Raw genomic sequence first — 15,223 nt, 5'->3', positions numbered from 1 at the left:
ATATGCTGAACCATCTTTGCATAACAGGAATGAATCCTATGTGGTCAAGCTATATATTTCTATAAATATGTTGTTGAATTGTGTTTGTTAATGTTTTGTTTAGACTATTTGTATCTACATTTATCTGGAATATTGACCTTAAATTTATTTTCTTTTAGAGTCCTTATCTAGTTTTGGTATCTTAAAAATGGCCTTGTAAAATGAATTTGGAAGTGTACCTTCGTCTTCAGTTTTTCAGAATAATTTGAGATTTTTGGCATTAACCCTTCAATGTTTGTTAGAATTCACCATTGAAACCATTTGGTCATGCCCTCCCCCCACCCCGGCCTTGGGAGGTTTTTGATTAATGATTTAGTATTACTGTCGTTGCTTTGTTCAGATTTTCTATTTCTTCATGAGTCATAAATGATAAGTCATGTTTCTAGGAATTTATACATTTCATCTAGATTATCCAGTCATTTGGTGTAAATTATTTTGGTAGTCTACTATAATTCTTTTAATTCTAAATTATCATTTTTTATGTCTTCTCTATCATTTTTATTTTATTTATTTGTATTGTCTCCCTTTTTTCTTTCCTTCAGCTAAGTTTTTTCTGTTTTGTTTTCATTTTAAAATTTTTTTTTCAACATTTATTTATTTTTTTGGGACAGAGAGAGACAGAGCATGGATGCGGAAGGGGCAGAGAGAGAGGGCGACACAGAATTGGAAACAGGCTCCAGGCTCTGAGCCATCAGCCCAGAGCCCGACGCGGGGCTTGAACTCACAGACCGCGAGATCGTGACCTGGTTGAAGTCAGACGCTTAACCGACTGCGCCACCCAGGCGCCCCTGTTTTCATTTTTAAAAGGCAACTCTTTGTTTCATTGATTTTTTATTTTGTTTCTAGTACTTTATTTGTGATCTATATAATATCTTTAAACGTTTATTTTTATAAATTTGGGCTTTGGTCTCTTTTAATTATTTCTTTAAAGAGTAAACATAGTTGTTTATTTGAGATTTTTTACCTTAATTTAGGTGTTTCATAATAGACTTTTCTCTTAGCACTACTTTAGCAGAATTTCATACTATTTATATATGGTGCTTTAATTGGTTGTTCAGTAGTAAGTTGTCTAGTTTATGAATTTTTTATGAAGTTTTCAGGCTTCCTCTTGTTATTTCTTTCTAGTTTACTATCATTGTGATTGAAAGAATATACTTTTTATTATTTTAATATTTTTAAATTTGCTAAGACTTGTTTTATGAGCTAATATGTTATCTATCCTAGAGGATGTACCATGTGACCTTCGGAAGAATGTATATTCTGATGCAGTTGAATAAAAAGTTCTATACATGTATGTTATGCTCGTTGGGTTTAAAATATAGTCCTAGTCCAATTTTTCCTTATTGACTTTTCTGTCTGTATGATTTATTCATTGTTGAATTGGGGTATTAAGTTTTCTATACTTATGGGTCTATTTTTCCATTTAGATCTGTTATTGTTGACTTAATATATGTAGATGCTCTGATGTTGGGTCTGTATATATTTACAATTATTATATTCTCTTGATTTATTGATCTCTTTGTCATTACATAATAACCTTACTTTTATTTTACTGAAGATTTTAACCGAACGTGTACTTTGTCTGATGCAACAATAGCTAGCCTTGCTGGCTTTTGTTTTCCATTCATATGGAACATTTCTTCCATCCTTTCACTATGAATCTACGTTTTCCTTAAAATTAATGTGCTCTGTGGACAGCATATAGCTGGAGCCCTTTTTTTTCTCTCCCCCCCCTCACCTTTTTTTAAGTTCATCCACTTTATACCTTTTAATTGGATAATTTTTTCAATTTATTTTAAAAGGCATTACTGATAGAAAAAAACTTATTAATGCAATCTATTATGTTCTGGAAAATGAATTTAGTACCATGGTGGGGCAAATTATTCTTTTCTAGCCCTTTTTTTTATACAACTAACTTGACATCCATTACCAAACAAATGAGCCTCTGCACTTTATACCAAGAGACCTGAGACATTTCTAATTTTCCTGTGCAGCCCCCCAAAAACAATATCTCAATTAGGGCTGCAGATACAAAGGAGGTCGGGAAGCTGCTTTAGTCCCTTCTACTATAATTACACAAGGAAAGAGTAGAATGGCATATTCAAAGTGTTGAAAAGCAAAAATTGGCAACCAACAATACCATGCCAAGAAAGATTATCCTTCAGATATGTAGGAAGAATAAAGTTTCTTAAGCAAACAAAATATAACAAAATTCACCACCACTAGATCTTCCTTGCAAGGTCTCAATGAACTAGAAAAAGAAGAAAAAAATAAGCTAAAAAAAAAGCAAAAAAAAGGGAAATAATAAAGATATGAGCAGAAATAAATAAGCTCAAAACAGTAATGAAAAATGATTAGTACAACTAAGAGTTCATCTTTCAAAAATGAAACAAAATTAAGAAAGCTTTACATAGGCTAAGAAAAAAATTGAGAATCCTCAATAAATAAAATTATAACTGTAGAAAAAGACTTTACATCTAATATGACAGAAATTCATAAGATCATAAGAGATTACTATGAATAATTATATACCTACAATTTATACATACAACCTAGCAGGACAGAATCATGAAGAAACATAAAATCTAAACAGATCAATTAGTAGGAAAAAATTAAAAACAGTAAAGAAGAAACAAACACTCCCAACACAGAAAACAACCCAGATCAGATGGCTTCACTGGTATATTCTACCAAACATTTACCAAAGAATTAATACCTATCCTGCTCAAATTCTTCCAAAAATTGAAGAGGTGGAAACACTTTCAAAGTCTTTTTACAAGGCCAGCATTACACTGATACTAATGATAGATAAGAACATTACAAAGTAGAAAACTATACACCAATATCACTGCACATATTAATGTAAACATTTTCAACAGAATATTTCCAAACTTAATTCAAGAATCAATTTAAAAATGTTCACTTTGGCCATTTGGGATTTATCTCTGTGATGCAGGAATGGGTCAACATACTTAAATAAAATGCAACCTTTTACATCAATAAAATGAAAGATAAAAATCACTTGATCATCACAATAGATGCAGAAAAGCATTTGACACATACAATATTCTTTCATGATAAAAAAACCCTCTACAGACTGGGTATAGAACAAACATACCTTACCCTAATAAAGGTTATCTACATCCAACTGCAACAGGCTTTATACACAATGGTGAAAAAATTGAAAGTGTATCTTCTAAGATCAGAAACAAGACAATGATGTTCACTTTCACTACTCTTATTCTATATAATACTCCAAGTTCGAGCTAGAAAAAATTAGACAACACAAAGAAATAAAAGGCAACTGATTCTGAAAAGTACAATTAAAATTGTCAGTAATTGTAGTTGATATCATTTTGTATATAGAAAATCTCAACAACTGAACAAAGATACTATTGGAACTAATGAACGATTTCAATAAAACTATAGAATATAAAATCAATATCAGAAATCAGTTTAATTTCTACACATTTATTTAGGTATATATATACATGCATATGTATATATATATATATATATGTATATGTGTGTATATATATATAGAATACAACATATAGGAATAAATTAAGGCAAGGAATTAAAGATATGTACAAGGAAAAATGCATGCCTTTTTTGAAGAAAATCAAACAAGACACAAACAAATGAAAATACATCCAGTGTGCTATGATTGGAAGAATTCATAGTGTTAAAATGCCCATACTGCACAAAGTCATCTATAGATTCAATGCAATTCTTATCCAAATTCCAATGGCATTATTCACAGACATAGAAATAGCAAAAGACCTAAAATTTGTAAGAATTGCGAGAGCAAATAACCAAAGCAAACCTAAGAAAGAACAAAGCTAGAGATATTTCACTTCCTGGTTTCAAACTACATTACGAAGCTATAGTAATAAAATAGTATGTTATTGGCACAAAAAAATAAACACACAACAATGGAAGCAAATGGACAGCACATAATTAAACACCCACATGTATGATCAACTAATATTTATTAAGGTAGTCACCAGTCACACCTGGTGAAAATATGGAAAATAAAAAGAGAGGGAAAGAATAGTTTATTTAACAAAAGTTTGGAAAACTGGATACATACATGCAGAATAATGATGTTAGACCCACCTCTCATGTCACTCACAAAAAGATAATTCAAAACGATCAAAGACTTAAACACAAGATATGATACCATAAAACTAGAAGAAAACATTAAGATATGGCACCTCACCAATGGTCTTGGCAATGGTGTTTTGGAAATGACACTGAAAGCAGGAAAAACAAAAGTAAAAATTAACAAATAGGAATCAAATATACTTAAAATCTTCACAGCAAATGAAACCGTCAAAGAAAAAAATGAAAAAGCAACCTACAAAATGAGAAAAGTTTTACTAACCCAATATTAAATAAGGGGTAAGTATCCAAAATATATAAACAACTCGTAAAATCAAATAAAGGAAATGATTTTCTTACAAAATGGTCAGAGGAACTGTGTAGACAGAGAGAGTGAGAGAGGGAGGAGAAAATCGGGGAACACACCTGGAGAACATTTCCTCAAAACATTGTTCTGGAAAAAGACAGGGGCTACATTTTGAGAATTCTTGCAATCAGTGAGGATTAAAATCTGGAGTCCTAATTGTCAGTGGCCTTGGCTGTGATAGATCCCAAAGGCACTGTCCTCCTCTTAGAGAGAAGGCAAGCAAACAACCCAGTGGCAGATGGTGTGGAAACAGCAATCTGAAGAATGCCTGGTGCACACAGGTAGAGATTATTTGCTCTTTTTGGAGCACAGTTCTTAGAGGCAGCATTCAGAGACACCTTTCCTAGAACAAAGGAGCTGGCTGGCACTATTTCCCTCCCATGCTCCTTAGCATAAAGACAGAGCTACTTGCAGAAAGCAGAGCAGCATCTATATGGGCTGCCTAACTAGTTTACACCAAGCTCCAGACCCCTTAATTCTGGTAGGACTGCCACTCTCAGTCAAGCTTGCATCAGTCCAGCACAGTGAGGCCATTCCCCACAAGACAAGCCTAAACTCCTACCCGCACCACATCTACTGACCAGAGAGTTTTGCAGGGCCCCAGTTCCTCCTGGTAGGGATGATGACAAGTTTTATTTCACAAACAGACCAGAGCACACCAAGTAAAACTTGCCAAATTCAGGTCAGAGACCAAACACTGTCCATAGAAAGCAAGGAGAGCCTCTGCAGATAACTTGACTGAAGGATGGAGCAGCCAGAACAAAATATCAGAATACACACAGCACACACCAGAGACACTCCATGAAACCAAAGGGCATGGACATTACATGACCTCTTCTTCATAAAGCCATTACTTTCGGGAGCAGAAGACAAACTGGCATTTCTGACACACAGAAAATGGTAGAGATAAACAAAATGCGAAGGAGAAATTTATCCTAAATGAAAGAACAAGATAAGGTAACAGTCAGAGAGCTAGGCCAAACAGATATAAATAACAATAGAAAGATAATAAGATAAATATTCTATTATGGATGATTTAAAGCATTGATCATAATGATACTCACTGGGCTTGAGCAAAGAATAGAAGACATCGGTGACACACCACATAGTTAAAAGAGTTAAAAAAAATAAATCATTTGAAAATTCAATAAACAAATTGGAAAAAGGCTTGATGCAATGCATAGTGGGCTGGGGGGAGGAGAGGAATGGATTAGTGACCAAAAAAGACAAAGGAATGGAAAAAAAACTGAAAAAAAAATAAATAAAACAATAATGCAACACAAGAATAGACTTAGGGCAAAAAGTGACTCTATTAAACATAATAACATTTAACTATAGGAGTCTAAGAAGAATAAAAAGAGAGAGGAAAAGGGGCAGAAAATGTGGTTAAGGAAACAATAGGTGAAAACTTCCACAATCTAGGGAAGGAAACACACATTCAGTTGCAGAAGGCACAGAGAAATTCCATTAAAAAAAAAAAGTAAGCCAACACTAAGATATATTGTTATAAAATTTGGAAAATGTGACAAATAAAAATCTTAATATAGTAAGGTGGGACAGTTTGAGCAAGACCAAGACAGAACCAAAGCCAGGCACAGGCAGGGGATATGATCCCACCAAAAACCAAAGAAGACACTGAATGTATACTCAACGTCCGTCACCAGCAATAATCTAAGACAACACGACATGCTGGGCCTGGGTCAATGAGTCTCTGCAGCTGAATCTGACAATGATCAAACAGTTGCACTCAGTAACTGCTTATCATCAGTTTATGGGCATGCTGTTCCTTGGCTCCATTGCCTTGAAGAAAGTGAAATTCCACACTAAGCTAGAACACGAATACATCCAGAACTTCAAAATACTACAAGCAGGTTTTAAGACAATTGGTATTGACAAAATAATCCCTGTGGACAAATTAGAAAAGGAAATTTTCAAGGCAATTTTGAATTTGTTCAGTGGTTCAAGAACTTTTTTGATGCAAACTATGATGGAAAAGACTATGACCCTATAGCTGCCAGACAAGGTGAGAAAACTTTAGTGGCTCACTCCCTTGTTGCTCCAGCTCTAAACAAACTGAAGAAACTTCTCAGCTCTAGGAGTGCAGCTCCACAGAGGCCCTCTGTGACCCACAGAACTACTGCAACCCCTAAGGTTGACTTGGGTTTGGTGCTAAAGAATCTGGTGTGAGCAACTGGGATGATGAAACAGCTAATAGATGCAGCAGGTCAACATGTTGAAACTTAATGTTGAAGACTTGGAGAAAGAGATTTCTATTTTGGGAATCTAAGGAACATTGAATTGATTTGCTAAAATAACAAGGGGGAAAACAACCCTGTACTGCAGCGTACCATGGGCAATCTCTATGCCACAGACAAAACTTTTGTGATAGCTGATGAAGGGGGCCCACAGGAGGAAGAAGAAGAGTGTTAACAGTCTGGACCAGCAGAGCAATATCCAAATTCTTCACTCCAAATCATATGCTTAACTGTAAAATATTTCCTTTTATTATTCTTAGGGGATGCACTGATTTCTTTTCATGAGCAAAAAGTAACTCTTTTAAAGAACACTGCAGAAGTTTCACTCTTTTTCCAATGAGTTTGAGTTTAGGGGCTTTCATTTTATAACAAGGCAGTATTAACATCCAGCTGTTTCACCTAGGCTGCAGCTCACAGAGGCTGACCATGGGGCTCCCCATGTGGATGCTGGTAACACTGATTGAGGAAGACATTGTTTTCAAACTTTTTTTAATGTTCATTTATTTTTGAGAGAGAGAGAGCACGAGCAGGAGAGGTCAGAGAGAGAGGGAGACAGAGAATCAGAAGCAGGCTTCAGGCTCTGAGTTGTCTGCACAAAGCCCACTGTGGACTCAAACCTGTGAACCGGGAGATAATGACCTGAGCTGAAGTTGGATGCTCAAAGAACTGAGCCACCCAGGTGCTCCAGGAGGTAGTGTTTTTATGTAATATGCTGAGGCAGATACCTCAGTAGAAAAAATGTAAAGACTGATTTCAATTTTAAGCTAATGTGAAATCTTGGCAGGGTACATTTTAATAAATAAATGCCTTAAGAATATTTAAAATATGCTTCCATATTTCAAAATACACAAAAAAAACCTGACATATTTTATGTGTTTGATGTTGTGTCTGGGAAGGAACGGCCAGATCTCTGGACCTTTGGAATCTGCTGTTCACAGGTCTTGCAGGGCTGCTTGAATCTAAAAAGGTCTAGGCGTTGGCCCAGAAGAGAAGTTTAAAAAGTCACTCTGTAAAGCCATTTGTTGTCTTTGGCCAATTGTATCCTTGCTATAATAAGCAAAAGGCATTGTTGCCTGGACTAAGAGAGGTTGTGTTCCAGCCCTGACATGTTTGAGTTGGAGAGACTGAATTTCAGTGAACATTTCTCTGACATTTTTCCCAATTATCCCTGAAATTTCAATGTATTGGTGTTTGTTTGTTTGTTTGTTTTGGTGGAGGGGATGAATTGTGTTCAGTTTATAAATCTAACAACTACTTTTGGGGACTTGCCCACATCTCTGGAATTTGAGTGGGGGTCATGTCCCATTTTACTGTCTTTTAAGTTTACATTGAACAAGCTTCCTTCTCTGCTCCCCTTGCCCACTGGGGACACCTCTTTCACTCCTTAAAGTTCGCTGCTTAGAGTGTAAGTTCAGCAGGTAGGTGGTCACACTGAAAGTTTCTCTGGACCTCTGTCAGAGGGAGTGACCAGTGAATGCCATTGCTACCCTGGGACCTACAAGACTGGGTGTTCCCAACACCTGCTATCCACAGCCTTCCACTGTTATTGAAATACTTTGCCAGTGCACTAATCTCCTTGGAGATAAAGTTTGTTAGCATGTTGGCAAATGTTAATTTTCTTTTGCAGAAAATCCAGGACCATGTCTGAATTAATAATTAATATTTAAAATACTTAATTCCTTAACTCTTACTCATTTGTTCTATTCCCAGCCTATTCAGTTCCTTAGTTTGGAAGAATTATGCCAAATATTTTTGTCACCCACTACTGAGACTGTTGAGACCTTGATGTATTTCTTTTGATTTGTTTCTCGTGGTAGCTTGTCCTAAAATGTGTGTATAAAGCAGATATTTTATGATAAAAATTATTGTGTAGTGAATGTTCTATGTGGAATTAAGAGAAAAACCCAGATACAGTGATTAACAATGCCAAAAAGTGCAAGTAACTAGCCATTGTTCAAATAACAGTGGTGCTATTTTTCTTTTGTGGCCTTTTAGACTTCTGTTGCCCTAAAATCCCATTTTATTGGGAACCCATTTTCCACCTGGTCTTTATTGATAAGTTTTTTTTTCCTATGTTAAATAGTTTCTAAATCAAATTCCATATTTCAAAAAAGAAAAGAAAAGAAAAGCAGCATGGCAAAAGAAGTTCTTAACTTACAAGGGGCAATCAATAAGGCTAGCTTGAGATATCTCAACAGAAACTTGGAAAACCATAAGGGAGTGTGCTGAATGGGAAAAATATGCAGTCAAGAATATTTGATCCAGAAAGGCTATCATTACATCCCAAACAAACAAAAACTAAAGGAGTTGTGACCACTAGCACAGCTATGAAAGAAATATCAAAGGGGACTCTTTGAGTGCAAAGTAGAGACCAATAGTGGCAAAGCCAAGAAAGGATCACAGAAAATTTCAAGAAACAATGACAAAACAAGTACCAGAATAGCAATAAATACACATGTATTGATAATTACTTTGAATGTAAATGTACTAATGGAATAAATGGAATAAAAAATATAGGATGTCAGCACAAATAAAATAAATATGATACTTCTCCATACTGCCTAAAAGAGATTCATTTCAGACCTAAAGACACTGAAACATTGAAAGTGAGGGGGTGAAGAAATATTTATCATGCAAATGGCTGTCAAACCACTGTCCTAGACTCTAAGTTGAAAATTCTCTTTTGGCCAGTAAAAGAGTGGGATGCAGGACAAAAAGCAAGAGATGGCTAATGTCTGGGAAAAGATACAAGCCCTGAATAAGGGTCTTGCCCTGTATTCATTAAGATCAGAAGGCTTACAAATGTGATGGACATGCACAATGAGACAATGAATCAGTGAATATTAATTCATGGGCATAATGGAAAAGGGGGTTTTGAAGATATACAGTGTTTGTGGTTTGGGTCAATATAAAACAAAATCCTGGCGCTGGGCAGAAGGACAGATGGTTGTTAATGGCAGACAGGAGACACCATGTCTGTTTATCTTAGCTAGCCTAAAGGATAAAGCAAATGGAACAAATAACCTGGGGTTAACAAGGCACCTTTTCTTTTGTTAATCAGCTCCACTCTGGGCAACTTCACCTGCAGCTCAGTGCAGCACTTTATACTCCAGTTTACCTGTTTACCTAACTTGGTCCTTCTTTCCTGTGAAATCAGCTTTCTGCTATAGTACTAAATTGGTGGTGGTGGGGGGGTGTCTTTGCCCTGAATGCCTAATATTGCTTACCTCATATACCTTTGAATTGGGTGTCTTTGCACCTTTCTCTATTGTGGGGCCTTTGCTCCTCCCTCTCTACTCAGGGGACTGCACTGCCTCTCTATTCTGAGGTTCCTTTGCACCTCCCTATTCTTGGGTTCTAATTTTGTTTACCCAAACTCAGGTGTGAGCATCCTATGCCTTTGTACTTCTTTATGCCTTGTTAATCCATTGGCATAAGCCTGGGGGATTCTTAAGCTTATTCCCCACAGAAATAGTCACAATGCTGACATTGGACAAAGATTGTAACAAGAGACAAAGAAGGACACAATATAATCATAAAAGGGACAACCCAAAAAGAAGATATAAAAATTGTTTATAAACTCTACATGGAATCACCCCAATGTATAAACTAATTAATAATGACCATTAAGGAAATTATTGATAATACATTAGTAGGAGACTTTAACACCATACTTACCAGAAAGTACAGGCCATCTAAAAAGGAAATCACCAAGGAAACAATGCCTTTGAATGACTCACTGAACTAGATGGACTTAACACCTATATGCAGAACATTCCATGCTAAAACAGCAGAATACATGTTCTTTTCAAGTGTAAATGGGAGATTCTCCAGAATAGGTCACATATTAAGTCACAAATCAGGACTCAAAAAGTACAAAAAGATTGAAAACATGCCTTTCATCCTTTCTAACCACAACACTATGACTATAGAAGTCAATCACAAGAAAATTTTGGAAGGAACACAAATACATGGAGATTAAACATCATGCTAGGAGACAACAAATGAGTCAAGAAAATCCAAGAAGAAATAAACAAACATGGAAAAATTGAAATGAAAACACAACAGTCCATAACCTTTTGGATGCAATAAAAGTGGTCCTAAGAGGAAATTAGAGGGCGCCTGGGTGGCACAGTCGGTTAAGTGTCCAACTTCAGCCAGGTCACGATCTCGCGGTCCGGGAGTTCGAGACCCGCGTCAGGCTCTGGGCTGATGGCTCAGAGCCTGGAGCCTGTTTCCGATTCTGTGTCTCCCTCTCTCTCTGCCCCTCCCCCATTCATGCTCTGTCTCTCTCTGTCCCAAAAATAAATAAACGTTGAAAAAAAAATTAAAAAAAAAAGAGGAAATTAGATAGTAATACATGCCTAACTTAAGAAACTAGAAAAATCTCAAATAAACAATCTAACTTGAAACCTAAGGAGCTACCAAAAGAAAAACATATGAAGCCTAAAGCTTTCAGAAGGAAGGAAATAATAAATCTCAGACCAGAAATAAATGATAGAGAAACAAACAAACAAAAACAAAAGCAAACAAACAAAAAGAACAAATCAATGAAGACAGGAGGTATTTCTTTGAAAACAATAAATAAATTGATAAACCTCTAGCCAGACCTATCAAAAAGAAAAAAGAAAGTACCCAAATAAATAAAATCTCAAGTGCAAGAGGAGAAATAACAACCAACACACAGAAATATAAACCATTATGAGTTTATTGTGAAAAACTATATGCCAAACTAGAAGAAATAGAAAAATTTAGAGAAACATATAAACTGCCAAAACTGTAGCAAATAGAAATGAAAAATTGACCAATAAGCAGCAAAGAAATTAAATCAATAATCAAAATATCCCCCAAAACACAAGTCTGGAGCCAAATGTCATCCCAGGCAATTTTAACCAAATACTTGAAGAAAAGTTAATACCTATTCTTCTCAAACTATTCCAAAAAATAGAAATGGAAAGAAAAGACCAAATTTATCCTTTGAGGCCAGAAATATTGTTATGGCAAAACTTAATGAAGACATTACTAACAAAAGGAACTACAGGTCAATATCCCTGAGAAACATAGATTCAAAAGTCCTCAATAAAATGCTAGGAAACATTAGAAGTCAAGATGGCTGAGTAGTAAGGGGACCATGGGATTGTCTCTTGAACACAGCTAGATCAACATCAAACCATTTTGAACCCCTAGAAAATTGATCTGAGGATTAACAGAACAATCTCCATAATTTGAGGGAGAAAATATCGCAGGTGTGGAGAGGTGATTTTATGGGATATAAGAGCTACAATGTTTCGAAAAAGTGGAAGCCTTTTCATGGAGAGAAGAGAGAAGGGGAGATGGAGCAATGCATCAAGTTCACACTAGAAAAGCACTCTCCCTTAAAAGTAGCTAGAGTAAAAGAGTGAAAACAAACACAAGGTACTGTGTAAGAAAATTCTTCCCCAAAATGACCGAAAGCGAAAAAAGAGAGGGTTTCAATACCAACTGTACTTATAAACACTGTAGCACAAAGTCCAAAGCTTCAGAGCTCTGCGACTGGTGATGTTTAGGCTAAGAAGCAAGGAGGACCCCTGGGAGTGGGCAGCAACGTCTAAGGATTCTGGGTCACCCGGGGAGAATTGGTTCCCCTGCTTGGAGTACATTTGGTAGATGTGATACAACCTCTCCATGGGCAAAGAACCCAGTAGATGCCACACAACTGCCCCTTTCACTAGTATGTGAATGCAGCAAACCCTGGTGCTACCTGTTGTCTCCCAACTTACCATATACTCTGAGCCTCTGCTGCTACACATTTTCTGGAAGAAGCCAACAGCAGACAGTGTGGCAAGACCCTCCCCCAGAGGATTAGTGAGGGTCCAAGCCTTGGGTTTCTTAGAGGTGTGGAGTTATGAAACACAGCTGTGCATGAGTTAAAACTCTGGAGGGAGGCACCACCTGGCAAGCTGACAGCTCAGACATAGATAAGTGGGAAGGCAGGGAGCTAATGGAAGCGGGAGACACAGTAGGGGGTGATTGATCACCCATTTGTGAAGGTGTGAATGTCCTGCTCCGTATACAAGAGAGCTGGGAGAAGCAATTTTCACCATTAGCCCACCAGCACTGATCTACCCCAGTGAACTAAAGAGAGCCACCAAGTGGAGAACAGAGCCTTAAACCAAGCCCCACCTGCTGTACCCTACAGGCAAATCTCCATTAAGGAAATATGACCTGAGAATCAGAGCAACAGATCCTTCCCCCAGAAGAACAGCACAAATATCTTCCACTTGCTCAGTCTACTGATCATAGAGTGCTGCAAACCTTCAGCTGTAGGGGAAACTGGATATAAATGCTTTGGGATTTTTGCTTGTTTTCCTGTTTGCTTTTTGCTTCTGTTTTTGCTGTTTTTTTTCTTGTACTTTTTATTTTACTTTAATTTTTTAGTTTCTTTTAATGTTTAATTTGTTTTAGTTTTTTCTCCTTTTTCAATAAAACTTCTCTTAACAAGCAGATTAAAGCAAACCTAGGGCCTAGCTTCCTTTGCATGATTTTATTTTTTTTAATTTTAATTTAATATCTTTATCATTATTAGTTTTTATTTTCCAAAATGAAAAGGCAGAGGAATTCTTGCCAGTGGAAAGAAAATGAGGAAATGACAGCCAAGGATATAATCAACACAGATATTAATAAGATGTCTGAAATAGAATTTAAAACAGTTATAAGGATTCTAGCTGGGCTTTAAATAATTATAGAAGACACTAGAGAATCCCTTACTGTAGAGATACAACAGCTAAAATCTAGTCAGGCCAAAATTAAAAATACTATAACCAAGATACACACTAAAGTGGATACCATGACAGGAAGGATGGTTGAAGCAGAGGAATGAATTAGTGATAAAGAAGATAAAATTATGGAAAAGAATCAAGTTGAAAATAAGAGAAAGGAAACAAAGGTAATGGATCACAAAGGTAGACTTAGGGAACTCAGCAACTTATTAAAAAAATTAACATATTTGGGAACATGGGTGGCTTAGTAAGTTAAGCATCTGATTTTGCCTCAGGTCATGAAGTCACGGGTGTGAGTTCAAGCTCCACGTAGGGCTCTACGCTGTCAGCTCAGATCCTGGAGCCTGCTTCAGAATCTGTGTCTCCCTGTCTCTCTGCTCCTGCACTGCTTGCACTGTCTCTTTCTGTCTCTCACTTTCTCTCTCTGTCTCTCTGTCTCTCTCTCTCTCTCTCAAAAATAAATACTTAAAAATTTTTAAAAACTAAATTAACATTTCTATCATAGGAGTCTCAGAAGATGAAATAGAACAAGGGGCAGAAACTTCATGTATATGTTATATATTTACAATATATAATATTTGTATATATAATTGAATATATAATATAATATATAATATATATAATGTATATATAATATGTATATATATAATATATAATATATGTATTTTAGGTATTTTATATACTATATATAATGTATATATAATATGCATATATTATATATTAAATATATAATATATAATATACAACATACAATATTTGTATATATACTATATATATTTATATATATAGTATATATGTGTATGTATAATATATATGTGTATATAATATATATACATACACACACACACATATATATGTGTGTATACATATATGTGTGTATATGTGTTTGTGTGTATATATATAATCTCCAACTTGGGGAAGAATAGATATCAAAATTCAAGAAGAACAGAGAATTCCCAGTCAGTTAAATAAAAAAAAAGCAAAAAAAAGAAAAACATTGTTCAGACATGTCATAGTAAAATTGACAAAATACACATACAAAGAATCCTGAAAGTCGGAAGTGGGGAATAAATGTATCAATCTACAAAGGAAGACAGATCAGGTTAACAGCACATCTGTCCATAGAAACTTGGCAGGCCAGAAGAGAGTGGTAAGATATACTCAATGTGCTGAATTGAAAACAAATATGCAGGCAAATATATTCTATCCAGTAAAACTGTCACTAATAATAGAAGAGATAAAGGCTTGACCAAACAAAAACTAAAGGAGTTAATGACCACTAACTGAGCTTTGCAAGAAATATTAAGGGGCACTCTTTTTTTTTTAAACTTTTTTAATGTTTTATTTTTATTTTTGAGACAGAGAGAGACAGAGCATGAACGGGGGAGGGGCAGAGAGAGAGGGAGACACAGAATCGGAAGCAGGCTCCAGGCTCTGAGCCATCAGCCCAGAGCCCCATGCGGGGCTCGAATTCACGGACCGCGAGATCGTGACCTGAGCTGAAGCCGGATGCTTAACCGACTGAGCCACCCAGGCCCCCCAGGGGCACTCTTTAAGTGAAGGCAAAAGGCCAAAGACAACAAAAAGTAGAAAGGAACAGAGAATATCACCAGAAACACCTCAATTTTACAGGTAACAAAATAGTGCTAAACTCTTACCTTTCAATAATCACTCCAAATATAAATGGGCTAAATGCTCCA

At 36.0% G+C, this 15,223-nt stretch overlaps 1 pseudogene; it reads left to right on the top strand.

Annotated features, from left to right (window-relative positions):
- Positions 1-5,129: 5,129 nt before the first annotated feature.
- LOC101100734 lies at positions 5,130-7,195 on the top strand (annotated as a pseudogene).
- Positions 7,196-15,223: the final 8,028 nt, after the last annotated feature.

This window comes from Felis catus, chromosome A1 (genome assembly GCF_018350175.1).
Source record: "Felis catus isolate Fca126 chromosome A1, F.catus_Fca126_mat1.0, whole genome shotgun sequence".
Lineage (NCBI taxonomy): Eukaryota > Metazoa > Chordata > Mammalia > Carnivora > Felidae > Felis > Felis catus.
This window is presented reverse-complemented; position numbering and strand designations above follow the sequence as displayed.